The sequence below is a fragment of the Mytilus edulis genome, chromosome 4, assembly GCF_963676685.1.
Source record: "Mytilus edulis chromosome 4, xbMytEdul2.2, whole genome shotgun sequence".
Classification (NCBI taxonomy): Eukaryota; Metazoa; Mollusca; class Bivalvia; order Mytilida; family Mytilidae; genus Mytilus; species Mytilus edulis.
In genome coordinates this window covers 65219766-65235126 of record NC_092347.1, presented here as the reverse complement: position 1 = coordinate 65235126, position 15361 = coordinate 65219766, and the positions used below count along the sequence as shown (strand labels likewise).

General features: G+C 32.7%; 1 long non-coding RNA gene across 1 annotated transcript; it reads right to left on the bottom strand.

Moving 5' to 3' along the window:
- Window positions 1-3379: 3379 nt before the first annotated feature.
- On the bottom strand, window positions 3380-5244 carry LOC139520241 (uncharacterized). Its single transcript, XR_011663843.1, has 2 exons — window positions 5010-5244; window positions 3380-4052 (listed from the first exon to the last, which is right to left on the bottom strand). It is a non-coding gene; the product is annotated as an uncharacterized lncRNA (long non-coding RNA).
- Between the last annotated feature and the right edge of the window lie 10117 nt (window positions 5245-15361).

Here is a 15361-nt window from a genome sequence, read left to right as displayed (position 1 = left end):
AAAAAAACCATTTACTATTATGGTCCAACATCAAAAATTTAAATACAGATATAGGAAATTGTGGTACGAGTGTCAATGAGACAACTCTCCATCAAAACAACAATAAAATGCTTCGCTGAAGCGCAACATGACAAGTATCCAAATTTGAAAAATATGAATCCCTTCAAAAATGGGACCCCCCCCCCCCCCCGTTAATAAAGCCTATCCTTTGTAGTATGGATCCATGTATTACAATTTCAGAGAGATTCTTTCTGGCCCCAAATTCTTACATTGTTTCGGGCAATTAACCAGTAAGTAAGAAAATGCTTGTTTTTACCCTTACTACTTCAACTTTAGCCCCATAACCCTTAAAATGAATCCCAACCTTCTACTTACGGTTTAAACATTGTCGCACAATTTAACCCTACCCTTCATAATGACGCATTTCGATGCCTGTATTGAAAAGTATTGTCTATGAAAAAACTTGATCACTTAAACAACAAGAATGTGTCCTCAGTACACGAATGCCCCACTCGCACTTTCATTTTCTATGTTCAGTGGACCGTGACATTGGGATAAAAACTCTAATTTGGCATTAAAATTAGAAAGATCATATCATAGGGAACATGTGTACTAAGTTTGAAGTTGATTGGATTTCAACTTCATCAAAAACTACCTTGACCAAAAACTTTAACCTGAAGCGGGACAGACGGACGAACGGACGGACGCACAGACCAGAAAACATAATGCCCCTCTACTATCGTAGGTGGGGCATAAAAAATGTATTTAATATGTAAAGAATATTCACGAGAATATCGGACTCCTTTATGAAATATTTGTTTTCCCCAAGGCATTAATACTTTAAACATATGTTTTTTTATTGAAAAAATCCTTTAGTATGTTAATAAAATTCACGTGGAGGAAAGGGTCAAGAGCAATTGAAATACTTAAACCAGTTTTTATCCTGAAACTAAAATGCTCGTTTTGGGCTCCTCATTCATAAACGGTTGAAACCATCATACTCAAAATGAATTTGAATACTCTTTTAGTGGTATTGTACCATACTGGAAAGTTTCATAAAGATCTATCAACTTAAACTAGAAGTTATTGTTTTGAAACCTATTAGAAGTTATTGTTTTGAAACCTATGCATCTTTGGACGACACCATACCATGAAAAAAAAACTACCTTGATCAAAAACTAACCTGAAATTTGCACCATCATTTTCTATGTTCAGTGAACCGTGAAATTGGGGTAAAACTCTAATTTGGCATTTAAATTAGAAAGATCATAGCATAGGGAACATGTGTACTAAGTTTCAAATTGATTGGACTTCCAACTTCATCAAAAACTAACATGACTAAAAACTAACCTGAAGCAGGATGAACGGACGGACACACAGACCAGAAAACATAATGCCCCTCTACTGTCGTAGGTGTGGCATAAAAAAATCAATACCAACCTTCCTGTAGTCTTATATCATATCAAAGCCCAAGAATTAAATTTTTGTTAAAAAATCAAACTTAATTTAATTTTGGACCCTTTGGACTTTAATGTAGACCAATTTGAAAACGGGACCAAAAATTAAGAATCTACATACACAGTTAGATTTGGCATATCAAAGAACCCCAATTAATAGTTTTTGATGAAATCAAACAATCAAACCAAGTTTAATTTTGGACCCCGATTTGGGCCAACTTGAAAACTGGGCCAATAATTAAGTAAATTTTTAGATTCAGCATATCAAAGGATTCAATTTTTGTGAAAATCAAACTTAATTTAATTTTGGACCCTTTGGACTTTAATGTAGACCAATTTGAAAACGGGACCAAAAATTAAGAATCTACATACACAGTTAGATTTGGCATATCAAAGAACCCCAATTAATAATTTTTGATGAAATCAAACAATCAAACCAAGTTTAATTTTGGACCCCGATTTGGGCCAACTTGAAAACTGGGCCAATAATTAAGTAAATGTTTAGATTCAGCATATCAAAGGATTCAATTTTTGTGAAAATCAAACTTAATTTAATTTTGGACCCTTTGGACTTTTTGAAAACGGGACCAACAATTAAGAATCTACATAATTACACAGTTACATTTAGCATATCAAAGAACCCCAATTATTCAATTTTTGATGAAATCAAACAAAGTTTAATTTTGGACCCTGATTTGGGCCAAATTGAAAACTGGGCCAATAATTTAGTACTTTTTTAGATTCAGCATATCAAAGAACCCCAAGGATTCAATTTTTGTTAAAATCAAACTAAGTTTAATTTTGGACCCTTTGGACCTTAATGTAAACCAATTTGAAAATGGGACCAAAAATTAAGAATCTACATACAGTTAGATTCGGCATATCAAAGAACCCCAATTATTTAATTTTTGATGAAATCAAAGAAAGTTTAATTTTGGCCCCCGGCCAATAATTAAGTACATTTTTAGATTCCGCATATCAAAGAACCCCAAGGATTCAATTTTTGTTAAAATCAAACTAAGTTTAAGACCTCAACTCCCAAAATCAATCACAACCTTTCTTTTGTGGTCATAAACCTTGTGTTTAAATTTCATTGATTTCTATTAACTTATACTTAAGTTATTGTGCGAAAACCAAGAAAATGCTTATTTGGGCCCTTTTTTGGCCCCTAATTTCTAAAATGTTGGGACAATTTTTGCAGTCGTATAAAAACTAAACTATAACTTCTAAACGAGTAAAGAAAATGAGGTCAATATAAATGTGACAGATGAAAAATTCATAACATGAGGCATCTTTATACAAAGTATAAAGCATCCAGGTCTTTCACCTTCTAAGATAAAAAGCTTTTAAGAATTTAGCTTACACCACTGTTGTAACTATCCCTATCCCAAGCTTTCTGTGAGTTTTTGGCAGACTTGACAATAATTATTCAAGCATTATTTCATTTAGCTTGCAATCTAAATTGGGTTTGCTCATTGTTAAAGTCTGGTTTGGTGGAGAGTTTTCTCATTGGCAATTATATTTCGTGTGTCCTTGGAAATTTTTTCTGTAGATTAAAACTTCATATAGATGCCTTCATTGACCTTTTATCAAAATATACAAATGACATGTATTTATCTTTACTTTTAAGGATGCCACAAAAAAAAAGCAATACCTGCAGGAGTGCCTTGATAAGGCCATTGGTGAAGTAAATTCAAACAAATTAAGTATCTCAAAAGCAGCTACAGAATATGGGGTTCCAAGGACAACCATATCAGACCATGTCAATGGAAAATATGACAACCATTTGAATGGACCTTCAAAGATGCTGACAGATGAGGAAGAGACATCTTTAATAAACTATGTGAAGTATATGGCAGAAAGGGGGTTTTCCTTTGACAAGAAGAATGTTAAAAGCATTCGTAATTTCTATCATTGAGAAAGCAGGTAGAACAACTTTATTCAATATGGACAAAGGTCCTAGTAACAAATGGGTAAACAAACTACTAAAAAGACACCCTGAATTGTCGGAAAAACTACCAGAGCAGCAGGACAAAGCCAGGAGACGTATGTCTAATGTCACTGTGGTTGACCAATATTTCAAGTTGCTAGTGGACACAGTCGACACTTTAGGTTTAACCAACAAACCCAACCAAATATTTAACTGTGACGAGTCTGGCTTCAGTGGTAAAGAAAAAAGTAAGGAAAAAGTATTAACACTAAAAGGTTCACACAGCTACCAACAGAAAGTATTAGTCCATGGTCACATTACAGTACACATGTGCATAGCAGCGGATGGACATGTCCTCCCTTCATTTCTAATTTTTGATGGTTGCCTGCCTCATAGGAGCTTTAAGGATGGTGTTCCAGATAACTGGTTATATGGATCATTTGAATCCGGGTACATGGATACCGAGTTGTTTGAAAACTGGTTCGACAAAGTTTTCATACCATTCTGTGGCACAAGAAGACCGGTACTGCTGATTTTTGATAATCACGATTCCCATATCAGCATCGACCTGATAGAGAAGGCCAAAGCTAACAACATTCACATCATTGGTTTACCTCCACACACTACCCATCTGCTGCAGCCACTTGATGTTGCCATCTTTGGCCCTTTAAAAGAAAAAGTGAACCAATTATCAGTTACCTGGGAAACCTGAACAAGTGCGCCACCATAGGCAAAGCCAAGTTTCCTGCTTTATTAAGGTATTTACATGTACATATGCTAGGATAATATGTTTATATATTTTTTTGGTACAACTGAATTATGTATTACATTGGAAAATTATCCTTCAACAAACCACATGAACTATGAAAATTCATTTTAAATTCTAGAAATAATTAACATGATTAATGTGAATAAAATATTGGTTTCAAGGAATAATTAAATACATAACCTGATACAAGGTAAATTTTTTCATAATATCAAAATACAAAATTTGTTTCAACTGGGTGTTCAACTCATATTTTAGCTGTAGACAATCAAAAATTGTCACTGTCAGTATGAAAATAACCTGCAGATGAAGAAAATCAAAATGAACCAAAAAAAAAAAAGTTCCAAAGACAAAAATACAACAACTGCAGCTTTGAAAAGAAGATGACATACAAACATTACAAAGATGGACTGTAATTGTAAAATGCTACACGTATTGGTAAATTTCTATTACAAACATATACAATGCACTGTACATCATACAAGTCTTCTTCAACACGTTTTTTTTAAGTTAATGGTGTTTCATACTTATTGATTTTCATTTTTTTGTCAGCATACTGTAAACCCATTTAATTTCGTGAGCGATTAATTTTCGTGACGTTCGCGAGTATAAAAATAACGCGAAATTAAATCGTCGCGAATATGTATAGCGTGGATCTTTCCTTATTTAACTATATCAAGTTAACTAGAAAATCGCGAAATTAAATCGCCGTGAAGTAGACTAGCTGGAGATAAACGCGAAATAAAGTATCCGCGAAAATAAGTTGGTTTACAGTACCTCAAACTTCAATTTCACATGAACTGTATAATCTAATTTCTGTAACATATATAAACACTGACAAGAACATGCAACTTACACTTTTTCCTTCAGTAATGGGTATCATTTTTATTTGCAGCACTGCAATTGACCAGACTATATCACTAGCACGGGTCAAAGAGTCTTTCAGGAAATCTGGAATGTATCCTGTAGACAGATCTATAATTCCAAATTCCCAACTTGCACCAGCTGACTTCAACAAATCTGAAAAGACCAATAAAGAAACTACAGATGTAGATACAACAACAATCACCAGTAATGGTAAACATTAGAAACTAATTTATTTCATTTAATTTGTTATATTAGGCCTGAAATAAAATATTATTTGTTTCCCAAATCCCGACAGACCTTGCAAAAATAGTGCTACTCATAAAATTGTATTGTCATAACTAAATCGAATATTATTTTATTCATTTCTGATTTTCAGGCTTGCAGGATTGTCCGATAATGTTCAAGCTTTTTGGAAAAATAAAATTCTTTCCATACCTACATTGTACCTACCCAAACCTGGCTTCGTAGAAACCGGATTTGGGGAAACAAACAATATATTAATTTAGGCCTTATCACATACATGAATACATATTGTTTAGTCTGTTTAGGGATAGGGAGTTCTTGTCCATTCATTTTAGATGTGTTTTGTCATTTGATTTTGCCATATGATTATGGACTTCCCGATTGGATTTTCCTCTGAGTTCAGTATCTTTGTGATTTTACTTTTTTATGAGACCTGTTTAACCTACTGCAAATATTTCCAACTAAATATTCTTTTTCTTCAATTTTAATTTCGAAACGGTGGATCATACTCTATCAAAGTTTCTTAATGATTGCTTTCTAAAGTTTTTCCTCCCTCAGCTCACTACTGAGATCCTGCGGCCTGACCCAAACAGGAAGTTGTACAAATGACTGTTTTTCAAGGATTGGACTAAATAGCCATTTTTAAAAAAAAGGGACGAAAGATACCCAAGGGACATTCAAACTCATAAATCTAAAACAAACTGACAACGCCATGTCTAAAAATGAAAAAGATAAATAATAGTACACATGACACAACATAGAAAACTGAAGAATACACAACACAAACCCCACCAAAAACTAGAGGTGATTTCAGGTGCTCCGGAAGGGCAAGCAGATCCTGCTCCACTTGTGGCACCTGTCGTGTTGCTTATTTGATAACAAATCCGGTAAATAGTCTAATTAAAGGTGTATGTATCGTATGCGTTAATATACAAAAAAAAATGACGAAACACAAAAATTTAACACAGCAACAAATAAATAGTTTTAATAGTGTTATTCTTGCTTGTCCATTAACTTCTTGAGTTTGACAATGAACTTTCAATTATTTATGTCTATGAATATTTTTTTTCTTTTACAGAGCTCCAGGAATCAACAATTCTGTGTCACTGTTGTGGCAACACTATCTCTTATGTTAAAGAAATTGAGATAAACATACCAACTGAAAATCCGCTTGTAACAAAAAACTTAATTCCAAGAAGTTTAGCAGATGTATTGTTACCTCCAGCAAATCCATCTCTGGCAAAAAAAACTTCTAGCAAAATCATAACAGAAGCGAGGGTCATAACGGGGGATGAAATGCTTCAGAAACTACAGTCAAAGCGTGACGAAGCAGTAAAGTTGGCAGAAGAAAAAGAAGAAAGGAAAACAGAAAGAGCTAGAAAGAAGGAAGAAGCGGAAGTTTTAAAGGAAGCAAAGAAAGAGAAAGAAAGAAAAGAGACAGAGAAATAAGAGACACTGAAAAGGAAGAGGAAAGAGAGAGGAAGAGACAGAAGAAGGAGGAAAAAAGAAATATGCAGCAGTGTAACCAACAAATCACTGCTGAATTCCACCAGTATGATACATGTACTAATTTATCTGTAGACATGGTAGACAGTAGAAGAAGTGCCAGAAAAAAGACACCTTTTATAAGGGAAGAATTTTTTCAATTTGATAGCGATATGGAGATTATCGAGACAATGGAAGAATAAGGAATATAATTAAAATCTCTCCAGACTGTTGTATAATTTGAAGAACTGTGAAATTTATTTTTAAATGTTTTTGGATCTTTATTGCATTATATTGATATAAATCTAATACCGTTCATAACAAACTTATTGCTGCAATATTGATATAAATTCGATAACACAATTATCTTCTGTAAAGACTCGTTATTATTACCTCTATATTATAAGCTGCAGAAAGTCATGTTTTTTTCGGGTATTAAGGCATATAAGGTTTATGCACGTATTCATATTGTTTCTGAAAGAAAAAAATAGGAAGTGGTAGAGACGAAAAGTCTTGACCCATAATCTGGGTTCACAAAATCATTTAATGAAAAATAATAAGTTGCAAAATTAATCTGTTATTGGTAATTCATTATTCTAAAACAAAAACAAATGAAAGTATATGTGGTTTTTGAAAGATCAGAAATCAAATGTATCGACAAATAACAAGTTTTAATATACATGCATAATGTATACAATGTTATCTTACACTATATACCAATATTTAAGTAATAGATCAGCAAATGATTTTTAAAGATGTTATGAATCATAATCAAATTGATGTTTTCAGTAATCTAAAACTTGAATAAAAGCATTTTATAAACATTTTAATCATCTGAAAAGATATGGACAGTTATCAGGCTATATAGTATTCACATCGAATATTTTCTGAATGATATACATAATTTTTTGTTTATTTAAGGTGGATAACTCTGTAAAATCAGTTAAACATTTTAATCACGTTATACTGTTCAGCAAATATTAAGCTTTTCAATGATCGAATTAGTGTTTGTCAAACTGCTATATATTCAACCATTTCTTCCAATAAAGCAATTGGTTCAATTTTTTTGAAATTTTTGTATTCTTTTCAAAGGGTCAATGTAAATATTTTGTCAAAATTTTGTGAATATTGAACGAGCCAAGTTAATTTCAGTCTGGTGTTGGGTAGCACCTTAATAAATAATTGTACATGATATAGCAGACATGTGTATTTAACCTTCAGTCTACTAGCAAACTCAGATTAAACAAACTGTGTTTACAGTAGCAGAAATTGAACATTGACTTTGTTTTATTATGCCAAAATCAAACAAATACAAATTTAAATATTTCTTTATTTGCCAATCACGACGCCAAAAATGACAATGAATGAGCAGAATAATTACAGTATATTTTTCAAACACAATAAACATATATAAGGTATATTAAGATTTATGCCTTAATATGTATTGCCAAAAAAAGTTATATTGTACCTGTAGTCTTTTCCTTATAAAGTCATAGGTTGGTTTCTTGTTTTATGGTAGTTGTCTATCTACATATTTACATGTTCAAATTAAGAAAATTCTTCATCCTTTTAGGCACCCTAAAAACAATCAGATGAATATAAAAAAAGAAGATGTTGTATGATTGCCAATAAGACAAATCTCCACAAGAGATCAAAATGACACTATAGGTCACTGAACAGCCTTCAGCACTGAGCAAAGCCCATACCACATAGTCTTCTATAGAAGGTTCTGAATGGCACTAACAGCCTAACTTGGGTACAAGAAATGAATGAAAAACAAATATGTAACACATAAACAAACGACAACCACTGAATTACAGGCTCCTGACATGGGACAGGCACATACATACATAATGTGGCAGGGTAAACATGTTAGCAGGCTCCCAACCCTTCCCCTAAGCTGGGACAGTGGTATAACAGTACAGCATTAGAAACAACTATAAAAATCAGTTGAAAAAGGCTCAACTCATCAGATGGACAAATATACAGGTGGATGTATGTGGTCATGGCTGGGTACTTGTACATTCCATCAAGAAAAAGACACTAGGTACAGATCTCAGAGTACTCGCACAGTCTGCACCAAAAACTTTTTCAATTACTAGTCTGAAGACCATTATCCTTACATTTTTCTTATTGGTCCAAACAAATTTTGCAAAAACTTACTAGTTCGAATGAAATTTACTAGTCTGGGACATCGGACTAGCGGCTAACCCTGCAGACTGCTTGCAGATAACTGACAGCTACTAATATCAAGACTTAGAACCCTGCTAGACAGACATATCAATTTAAAATCATAGCATATTCATATATAACTTTTAGCAGTGGTTAGTTGCATCCTTTCAGAAAGACATACACATTTGACAAAATTACATGTACATGTATAATATTGCAGACACATATGAACTACACAGTTACAATAACCTGAATGGTATAAAATAGATGTACATGTATTAAGGTATTAAAAATTAAACATAAAAACTGGATAACATACACATGTGCATGCATGTCAATAAATCACAAGAGCAATGCCAAAGAGTCTAGTACATGTACATGCAAATTTGATTACAGTTTTACATGCATACATGTACATAGGTCAATAAATCACAAGGTCAAGAAGTCTAGTACTACAAGTACATCTTTCAGAGACTATATAGACTGCAGCATACACACATTGTATGACCAACTATTGAGCTTATCATTTTAAAAGCCAATATAATTAACAAGAGGGAGGAATTCAGTTGTTCATTAATACTCAACATTGTACATAACATGTAGTCAAAAATGTGTTCCAAACTAATGTACATCACCTTAATTTACAAAATGACAAATTTCTTAAAATGTACTGTTACAGTTATACATGTACATTGTACCATAATCAGGCTGAGAACAACCTGTCAGATGACCCTCTATGACATGTATTAAATATCCCTTTAAATTTAAAACATGCAGGAGGGGTAAATTAAGGTGAAAATTTTTTTTTGTAATAAGTTTCTTTTAACCACCTTAAAGTACAAATGAGTATATATCAGTCTGAACCAAAAACTTATATTTTCTAGTCTAGAAAATTTCAAAACTTTTCTCTATTATATGAATAGATACAATTTTGAAAATTTTAAATAATCTAAAATTGAATCCATATTTTTTAGTCTGGTGCATTGAACTAATACTAAAAATGCAGACTGAGTGATATATTCATATTGTTTGAAAAAAGAAATCCCAAAGAATTATACATATGGTTGGAACATGTCAAAGAATTTTGTAATATTCATGGACTTGTTATATCTTCTTTTATATTATTAAAATTAATGGGATCCCTCTTTTAGAATGGTTGTTTTTACTTATTACATGTGTAAGGGAGCTACCATTTGATTTTTATGGGGGCTAGGATGAAAAATTTTGTCCAGCTTTTTTTTTTTTAGTTGTAATCTCTGTCCTGCCTTTTTATTTTTTACTTTATTCGGTCCTGCCTTTTTTTAACTAGTTATCCTGACCTTTTTTACACAAATTGTCATCCTGCCTTTTTTTTTTTACCAAGTTGCTCATCTTGCCTTTTTTTTTTACTCAAAACTCCTGTCCTGCCTTTTTGTTCAAATTTCATCCTAGCCCCCCCCCCCATAAAAATCAAATGGTAGCTCCCTAATGAATTTTCTTTTCAAGTTAACAATTCTTCAAGTTTTCCTTTCTATGTACAACAGTAAAATGACCCCTTGCCCTAGGGATAGTCTATCAATTAAGGGATACATGAAGTTCTCATTGGGAATTGTTCCAAATTTCCCAACCTGATAATGTGTTTGGTCTTTTGCCAGTCCCAAACTATCATGTCTATTTCATCAATTTAATATTAGTTTAAGAGGACATGAAACTGTTAACTGTCAAAATTTGTATTTACATGTCCAAAGTTCATAAAAATGAGAATGGTAATGGGGAATGTGTCAAAGAGACAACAACCGGACCATAGAACAGACAACAGCTGAAGGTCACCAACATATCTTCAATGTAATGATGTATATATATAATTTGCACAAGAAATTGTTTATCCTGATGATGATGGAAGTTAACTATATTTTGTACCATGACTGGCTGTACAGCCCTTGCATTCATTTCAAGATTGTCTATAATTGTGATAATATTTAACACAGTATTTTTAGTACAGATATGGCATACTGCATGCAGCTAACGTGACGGTACCCAAATTGCACCTATTTTGACAGTTTTTTCATCTACGTTTTTTTATGATCAAGAAAAAAATGTCCATACTGTGTTTATTTTGTAGCCCTACCCTTCTTTGTTGTATAGGTACACCAATTTAATTTTGAATCCATATTGAGTCATACAAAAATGGGTTTAAATTAACCTCCAAACTATCCATGATTCTGTAATGAGGAGTACCCAAATTGCATCCATGCTTAAATTCACATCGTCAAAAGTCTAATAACCGAGCTTTTGTTTAATTTCTTCAAATATTTTGAACAATTGGATATTAGTCCATGCTTACTCTTCATATTTTACGAAATGGATACTTATAATATATTGTATTTGCTAATTTTAAAAAGATGACGTTTTGATGACGTACAGTCGCATGGTGACGTTTTCGTACATTTTGCTTTTTCAGTAAACAGTCCATCTGTTGATAAATACTGTGAACGTTTTGTGTATATCTAAATATGTTTACCTATGTTGAAAGACGTGCATAGTATCAAATCAGGCCACAATTAAAAAATATTTTGGTTTGCCCAAACCCTACCCAAGGTTGAGACAGTGGGTAGGTAGGTAGGCCTTTTTCTTTTTTTTTTTTTTTAAAGAGATTTTTTTTTTTGTTTTTTTTTTAAAGAAATTTGCGGTTTTTTTTTTTTTTTAAAGAAATTTGCGTATCAGATGTTTATTAGTCTTCATGCCTATCTGATTAAAAAAAAAACTTTTTTAAATCAGGACAATAAAAGAATTTAAGTAGGCAGCTTTTTTCTGGGTAGGTAGGGTTTGGGCAAACAAACCTATTCTTTTTTATGGCCTCATAAAAATACAAATTTATTCTCTAGGAAATCTTGTAAGATTTCCGTTACTTTTTTTTCTAAATAGGTGCAATTTGGGTACCCTTACGTTATGTTATTAAATGTAGAATTGAGTCAATAAAATTCCATAACATCTTTCTTGATGTTGTCTGTTGTGTTTATACTATCAACCAATTTTTCTCTTTAAATGGACACATTGAAGAGGGGGGTAGGACGTAAAAGTATTGAAATTGCCGTCATCCCCTTAAAACAACCAGAATCAAATGGTCGACTGCTCCTTCTTCAGGTTGTCTGACATAACCATAGGCGGATCACCCCCTTTTCTTTGTGGGAAAAATTGTGGTTGATTATGTAGGGAATCATTGAAGCACGACTGGAGTACCTCTGGTTCTGGATCCTCCACTGATAACAAATGGAAAAAATGTCTGATTGTCACCTATCAATTAAATGTTGACCTACGTTTCAGTCAAATTACCTGCATGTAAACTGGAGGCTCTGTCTGCAAGTGATAATTTCACCCGATTTCAAGTCGATCTCGACTATCACCACCAATCATGCGGTCTATTTTGAGTAAAATCTTGACTGTTTATTCTTCTGTTTCAAATTTGTTTTCCTTACAGTTGGTCAGTCAACTTCATTCCACTTCCAGGCATGCTTTCCATGTTGCTCAACGCCGGGGTTTACAATTCATCGAAAAGGGCGCTCAATTAAAATGAGGCACTTTGACGAGGTAAGCAAAGAGAGACAACTCCTGCGTAACGAAGACGACGCTTCAACGATAAAAAAAATATTTGCTTATCTCAAAATTGATTCATAACATTTAATGTAAAAAAACAATACTATACAATTTGTTAGAATAGTTTGAGACCGTGTTTAAACTCATCTGACAACCGTTGAGAGAGAATTGTCACAATTTCGGTGCTGACGGTAACTGGTCCTCGGCATCTTCAAATCTCGTACGAAATCGGACGCCGTAAAAAGTAAATTTCTGAGAAATTTAGTTAATTTTAAATACCGACTAATTGAAATTTTAAAGTATTTTTGGTAACCACTTTCCTTGTCAAAGGATAGATTTAAATGTTCTCACGTTAAGAAGATAAATGAAATATACTGACAAAAAATGACGGTAACTGGTCCTCGACCAGTATAGCTATGTCCGGTTTGTTTTGAATCTAACTTCAAACGTAAAACATCGTACAGATTAGGTTGAACAAAATGAAATCTAATAAATGAAGGCGGTGATTAATTTTCTTTACCATAACACATACATATAATAGAAAAAACGTCAACACATTTGACAAAATCCGATGAGAATTACAAATATAACATTAAATTAAATACATGAATTTTGGATAGATAAGTACCGTAACACGTCTTAAAGTAATGTGAATTCACAGTCAGCAAAACAGTCACAATCGGAGATACGTCATGTTTGGTAATTAAAAGATTAGACGACGTAATGACAAACCACAATCTACCATGTGGTAAAAATGTCCTTAATTAGTTTGGTCAAAGACCTATCGTATGGATCCACCAATTCGTTATGGTGTCCATAAAATTTACGGAGTGTCAATTTTAATCTGTCCTCCTCAAAACTTTGTTTGATCAGTTTTTGCGTAAGGAGCATGTATATGAAGTCCGTATAGTGTGAACAAGCACGAGAATAACGTATTATTTGTGATATGTAAACACCATACGAAGGGGCAGAGGGTATGTATAACAGATAGAGTTCATTTTGAGTGAAAATAAGAGAGAGTTCATTTTGAGTGATATATAATTGTATGAAAATTGTCAATTAGAACAATATCTGTAAGTTCTCTTGTCTGTAAATGTTTGAAACAAAAAATCTTTTTAAGATATACACACATACAGATCTTGCATTTGTACATCTTTGTTTACAAGTATTTAATTGTCGTTCAAAAGCTTGATTATTTTAAATTGACATGATTAGTTTAAACGTTTTAATGATTGATTGCACGCAGCACCCACCTTACGTCATCCATTGTTTAAAATAAATTCCGTCACTGTTCACATGCACGTTTTGCTACTTTTATTAAACAGACGAAAGGTAGAACAACCAAGACGAAGAGTGAAAAGAATATACTTCGATAATTATTTAATTTTGATACAAATTACGGGTAAAAAAAGTAGAATGCAAACAGTATAACAGCATGGCTATTTTACATTAAAAATGCAGAAGGCGTAAGAGTAATTGTTCTTTGATTGTCAAACGATTGGTCAAGCAATGAGGAATTTTTGAGGTTAACTTTCTTCAATATTTCTAATTTTTTTTCTCTCTCAATATTATAAAGCTCAATGACATCATTTAATGAAGTCCCTAGCATCATTAATTCTTTTTCTCCCATACAGTGCAGAGGTTTTAAAATATACTGGAAAACAACTCAAATCACAGGGCAACTGGCTTGAAAATAAGAATATTCAAGAATATATGAATCTTTTTAGAAACTGATCTGTCTTCAAAACAGTATCAAACACTGGAAATATTGCTCCACTAGACACAGCTGAACCTTTGTAAAATCAGACAATACGGAGAAGATGATTTTAAAAATTACACAAATTACTTGATCCTGAATGAAGAACAGTTTGAAGAAAGAAGAGAACTTTGAAAACGTTTTCCACACCAAGAGAAACAATAGGTCAACCACAAAAAAGAAATTTAAGATAATCATACTGTCATTACTTGTCATTACTTGTTTACGATAACAACATGTAGTATAACTTAGGTAATTTTTTTCTCTTCCAAGAGCAATCTGTATTGTAGAAGGAATTCTGAAAAGTCAAGTCCAGCAACTTATCTGAAGTTTATTTACCTCAATTCATTTCAACAACTAACAAATTCCAAAGGAAGATTCAGAATTTGTTGTTTTAGAGGGAATGTTTATGATTAACTACCCAACTTAGGGTCGTCATCAAAACTTTGAATCTTATTCAGATTTTTTGTTTAAAAGATGAGTAATTAATTATCAGCGTCACTATGCAGCAGATGACGTGCATATTGTATTTGACCACCCTCCTCGTCATTGTTCATGTCCTAAAGATGATGAAAGAAGTCGAAGACACTAAAATACTTAATATTTCTTCATTTGTTTCAATTTTAGATAAAGCTATTATACCAACCAATTCGACGGAATGTTTATAAAGCAAACGCAAAAACGAGCGTTTAGTTATAAATTATTTGAGCGAAAACAAGACAATTTCAGCTTTGTTACAGGTGAGGGATTTGACGGAGACATGTCTGACAAGGTGATCAAAGTTTGTTATGGAAAATAATTTTTACTGAATAATGCTTGCAGCAACCATGAAGAGGCAGACACCAGAGTCTGGTTTGCATGCTAGATCAACAACATGTACATGTGAACTAATTTACAAACCTGATACCGATGTTTGATTTATTGGACGGTCTTTGATTTATGAAGAAAAAAAAAACAGACTTCAAAATTATTTGGAATCTTTTTTAGTTTACTAGTATATAGTTATCGTTTAAAAGCTTGATTATTTTAAAATGACTTGGTTATTATTAACGTTTTAATGGTCGATTTCACGTAATACCCAGATTACGTCAATCCATTGTTTACAAATAATT